Below are 5945 nucleotides of genomic sequence, written 5' to 3' on the forward strand. Positions count from 1 at the left end.
TTTTGAGATGTCTTTACTGTGAAGTGTGTGTGTGTGTGTATGTGTGTGTGTGTGTGCCTGTCCTAGAGCTTAAATTTGGGGTCTGGGCATTGTTCTAAGCTTTTGTGTTCAGGGCTAGCAATGTACCACTTGAGCCACAGCTCTACTTCTGCTTTTTGATTGTTAACTAGAGATAAGAGTCTCATGGAGTACTGGTGGCTCACGCCTGTAATCCTTAGTTACTCAAGAGGCTGAGATCTGAGGATTGCGGTTCAAAGCCAGCCCAGGCAGGAAAGCCCGTGAGACTCTTATCTCCAATAAACCACTACAAAACTGGCACTATAGCTTAAGTGATTGAGCGCTCGCTCTGAGCGGAAGAGCTCAGGGATAGCACCCAAACCCAGAGTTCAAGCCCCACGACTGACAAAAAAAAAAGTCTCATGGACTTTTCTGCCCAGACTGGCTTTGAACTGTGATCTTCAGATCTCAGCCTCGTGTAGCTAGGATCCAGGTGTGAGCCACTAGTGTGCCTGAATTTACTGTGGATTTCTTTTTTCTTTTTATGATCACGGGGCTTGAACTCAGGGCCTGGGCACTGTCTCTGAGCTTTTTCAGTCAAGGCTAATACTCTACCAGTTTGAGCCACAGTACCACTTCTGGTTTTCTGGTAGTTAATTGGAGATAAGGGTCTCACAGATTTTCCTGCCCAGGCTGGCTTTGAGCCACGGTCCTCAGATCTCAACCTCCTGAGCAGATAGGATTACAGGCATAAGCCACTGGCCCTGGCTTACTGTGGATTTTTAAATAGCAAGAACCCTTTAAGAGATACGGTGTCAAGAGCTTGAGATGTGATTCAAGTAGTAGAGCACCTTCCTATCAAGTGTAAGGCCCTAAATTCAAACTCCAGTCCTACCAAAAATAAAGGTAAATTAGATGTCTTGAATCAAAGTTAAGCTGCCACAAAATAGATATTTAATAAGTATCTTTCACTAACTGTAGTAGACACTGTTACTCAATAGTTGTCAGAGTAGCAACTACACAATTCATTGTCTCTTACATTTTTTCACAGAAATGACTTAACACTTAAATTATCTCATGTTAACCAATGTGTGTTGGGATCCCCAAGGCCACCTGAGATTCAGCAATTCACAAAAGGGAGTCACAGGACTCAGAAAAACTGATGTATTTATGGTTGTTTTAATAAAGGATACAGATTAAAATCAGCAACAGGCATATATACAGGAGTCCTATAAAAATAAACCCCAAGGAACTAGGCACAGGTTTCTATTTATCTTCTAGTTTTATCTGTGGTGCTACAGAACAGATATTTTGAAGGATGCTTGTGGTAATTGTAGTTTGACAAATTGTGTACTTAGCAGGTTTCTCAGTCTGGCCTTAAACACTACCCTGTTTTCTCTCTCATATAGGTCTGCATCATCTCTTGTGACTTTGGGCTTCACTGAGCTTCCCTTTTCTTTATAGTGCATTGCCCTTCTCTCCTGATTGAATCAAATACATTTTTTTTCTGTCAGTTGTGGGGCTTGAACTCTGGGCTTGGGTGCTGTCCCTGCGCTCTTCAGCTCAAGGCAAGCGCTCTACCGCTTGAGCCACAGTGCCACTTCCGGTTTTCTAGTGGGGGTTTTTTTTTGGTCGGCCGTGGGGCTTGAACTCTGGGCCTGGGCGCTGTCCCTCAGCTCTTCAGCTCAAGGCGAGAGCTCTACCACTTGAGCTACAGCGCCACTTCCGGTTTTCTGGTGGTTTTATTGGAGATAGGAGTCTCACGGTCTCTCCTGCCCGGGCTGGCTTTGAACCGCGATCCTCAGATCTCAGCCTCCTGAGTAGCTAGGATTACAGGCGTGAGCCACCAGCGCCCGGCTTCTAGTGGGTTTTATTGGAGATAAAAGTCTCACAGACTTTCCTGCCTGGGCTGGCTTTGAACTGTGATCCTTAGATCTCAGCCTTCTGAGTAGCTAGAATTACAGGTGTGAGCCACCAGCGCCCAGCTTCAAATACATTTTTATCTAGTCTCAGGATTACTTCTCTGAAGTACAAGTGAAAACTTCTTTCTTCCAGTGCCTTGGCTTAGACTTTATAAACGTAATGCTGTGAGCCCACTGATTTGTCTTATATAGCTTGACCAAAGGGCATATACCCACACAAATGTTCTCATAAGGTCACCAGGCCATAATTGCTTATCAGATGTGTTATTCTAAATTTTTTTTCTTAAAATTCTAATAGTTGAAACCAACATCCTGTATTTTGTCTTTTCCCTCCTATTTGTGCTTATACTGGGCTTGAACTCAAGGCCTCATACTTTTTTTTTTTTTGTCAGTCATGGGGCTTGAACTCTGGGCCTGGGCACTGTCCCTCAGCTCTTCAGCTCAAGTTGAGCACTCTACCATTTCTGGCTTTGAACTACAATCCTCAGATCTCAGCCTCCTGAGTAGCTAGGATTACAGGAATGAGCCACCAGTACCCTGCAGGCCTCACACTCTTAAACAGCTTCTTCTGTACCCAACTGGTGCTCTACCACTTGAGTCACACCTCTATTCCTATATTTTGCCATCTTTTTTTTTTTTTTTTCTTTTTGGGTCCGGTCGTGGGGCCTCAACTCTGGGCCTGGGTGCTGTCCCTCAGCTCTTCAACTCAAGGCTAGCACTCTACCACTTGAGCCACAGCGCCACTTCCGGCTTTTTTCTTTTTGCTTATGTGGTGCTGAGGAATCGAACCCAGGGCCTCATGCATGCAAGGCAAGCGCTCTACCACTGAGCCACCTTCCCAGCCCCTATTTTGCCATCTTTTGACAGGACTGGGGAAATGAACTTTGCCCTTGCAAGGCAAGTTGCTCTACCACTTGAGCCACAGGCCTGGATGGGGGTTAGCTCTTCTTTTTTTTTCCTGTTGTTATTTGCTCTTTGAAGTAGGTAGGGTCTTGCTTTATGCGAAGCTAGCCTGGTCTGTAATCCTCCTACTTGTGCTTCACCCAGCCGTAGAGCTTTCTTTGTATCCAGAGAAACAAGTGAGCTACCACACTCAAGTTACTGGTTGAGATGAAGCTTTAAAAACCTTTGCCTGGTTTAGTCTCAAGCCTTGATCCCTGATTTCTACCTCCCAATTAGCTTTGATACAGGCTTGAGCTACTATGCCTGGATCTGTATTTTGTCATCTTGAAAACCCCCTGATAGTAGAAAAGATTTAAGCAGAGGCTAATTCTGAATGTTAAGGTTTTTTTTCTCAAGTAGCCCATGACTTAGTAAGCCCTTTTGTTCAGTGTGGTGGTGTACACATGAATTTAATTATCATTCTCTATAAAACTAGACTGGTAAAATCTAAATTTTATTTTCTACAGAGATTAATAGTCTTCTCACAAATGAAATGAATATTGATCTGAAAGCCTTCCAAATGCTCACATGGAGTGGATATTCTGCTCCATCTCTATTGACTTTTTCTTTTGTTCTATGGTTCTTCTAAGGGTTCTTATTTGTGACATTCTTTTCATTTAAATAGGAAAAGATTTTTTTTTTGGAGGGGGGGGTCCAGTCGTGGGGCCTGAACTCTGGGCCTGGGCACTGTCCCTCAGCTCTTCAGCTCAAGGCTAGCGTTCTACCACTTGAGCCACAACGCCACTTCCGGCTTTTTTCTTTTTGCTTATGTGGTGCTAAGGAATCAAACCCAGGGCCTCAGGCATGCAAGGCAAGCGCTCTACCACCGAGCCACCTTCCCAACTCCCAAGAGACTCTTATCTCCAATTAACCAGAAAAAGACTGCAAGTGGAGGTAGGGCTCTAGCTTTGAGAAAATAGGGGTCAACATCCTTCAAGGCCCCCAGTACCAGCCCTCATCCCCCAAAAAGATTGGTTAGCCCTTTAAGACATCAGAAATTCTTTATGTTGCGTCAGAACATTACACTTCTGTGTTAAGCTACATGGGAGATGAATCTAAGTGAGTTAAAAAGTACATTTTTTAAAAGTACATCTGGAGCTGGGTGCTGGTAGCTCACACCTGTAATCCTTAGGTTCTGAGGAGGCTGAAATCTGAGGATCACAGTTCAAAGCCAGCACAGACTGTAAAGGCCGTGAGATTCTTATCTCCAATTAACCACCAGAAAACCAGAAGTGGAACTGTAGCTCAAAGTGGTAGAGTGCTAGCCTTGAACAAAAATAGCTTAGAGACAGAGCCCTGAGTTCAAGCCCTACAACCTGAGGGGATGGGGGAGTACATCTGAGCCAGGGGCCAATGGCTCACACCTCTAATTTTAGCTACTTAGGAGGCTGAGGATCATGGTTCAAAGCCAGCCTGGACAGGAAAGTCTATGGAACTCTGATCTCCAATTAACTATATCTACCAAAAAAAGCTGGAATTGAGCCACAAATGTTGGTTTGTTAGCCTTTGGGGTAGAAGGAAGCCCAACTTTAAGCCCTAGTGCTGGTACAAAAAAGATAAACAAAATAAATTAGCATATTAGGTGGCATATTCTGGTATTACCAGTGACATTTGAGGCTAAGGATAGAGGGTTGTTTTTGTTTTTGTGTTTTTGTTTGGCTGTGGGGCTTGAACTTGGGGCCTGGGTGCTGTCTCAGCTCTTTTGCCCAAGGCTAGCACTCTACCACTTGGAGCCACAGCACCACTTCCATATTTCTGGTGCTTAATTGGAGATAAGAATCTCACTTTCCTGCCCAGGCGGGCTTTGAACCATGATTCTCAGATATCAGCCTACTGAGTAACTAGGATTACAGCTATGAGCCACCAGCTCCCCGCAGACCCAGGCTCTTAAAAAACAAACCACAAGCCAGGCACTGGTGGCTCACGCCTGAAATCCTAGCTACTCAAGAGGCTGAGATCTAGGATCGCAGTTCAAAGCCAGCCCGGGCAAGAAAGTCTGTGAAACTCTTATTTCCAACAAACCACCAGAAAACTGGAAGTGGTGCTGTAGCTCAAATGGTAGAGCGCTAGCCTTGAGCTGAAGAACTGAGGGACAGCACTCAGGCCCAAAGTTCAAGTCCCATGACCAAAAAAACCCAGAAACATTTCTAAGAAAAGATACTCATTTTTGTTTTTTGTCCTGTGCAATAATCAGCAATTGACTAGAACCTGCTACTTATCATATTCCAAAATTCTAGACCTTATACAAATGCTTTTAGTTACACTCTGGTAAGCCTGTGATAAGGCTAGAATGAAATGTCACTGATACTGAACATAGACCACCTGCTCCATCTAGGGAAGGCGTAGCCATCTGCTATCTGCAGTGGTGAATCCAAGAGGAAGGAGCCTATGAAGTCCTCCACTATCAATCTTCATCTTCCTTTGTAGCCTAGGCTACAAAGGACCACGGAAGCATTGCCAATGCATAAACCTTTACATGTCTTCAGGGATGATTAATATACATTGACAAAAATACAAAAGAGATCTTCACTGTTATAATCTCATGTGTATGTGAAGAAAAGATTTATAAATCCTAGCTGGTCCCTAGTGGTCCCTGGTAAGCTTGTGAAATCTCATCATAAAAGGTGACTGCAATCAAATAATCTTTTAGGAGATCAATAGAGGAGGAGCAGCCCTTTGATCTGTGTGGTAATCTGTCTCCTTTGAAAGCATGCAGCAGGGCATGGTAATGTAATAAAAGCAGTCCTTTGTTTAGCAGGATCCAGGAGCACTCACACATTTGCAAATGGCATATCCGTAAGAGATGTGAAATTGGCAAGATGCTTGATAATATAAATCTAATCTGTTCACTAAACTGGGAAATGTAACATCCGTGGTATATGTTCTATAAGGAAAAATACAATTTTATACATGCGTTCTGTTTTAAGGGCCCACAAAGCTCACCTCTCAGATATTTCCATTTTCAATTATTATTTACTCTCAGATGCATCAATTAATTTAATTCTAAGGGGAAAATAGATTCTTACTATTTAGATTTTTTCAGGACCTTGGAGATGGCTGATGATATAATAACAGTTGAAAGCC

This window comes from Dipodomys spectabilis, unplaced genomic scaffold, assembly GCF_019054845.1.
Source record: "Dipodomys spectabilis isolate Male_0828 unplaced genomic scaffold, ASM1905484v1 ptg000125l, whole genome shotgun sequence".
In the NCBI taxonomy this organism is placed as follows: Eukaryota; Metazoa; Chordata; class Mammalia; order Rodentia; family Heteromyidae; genus Dipodomys; species Dipodomys spectabilis.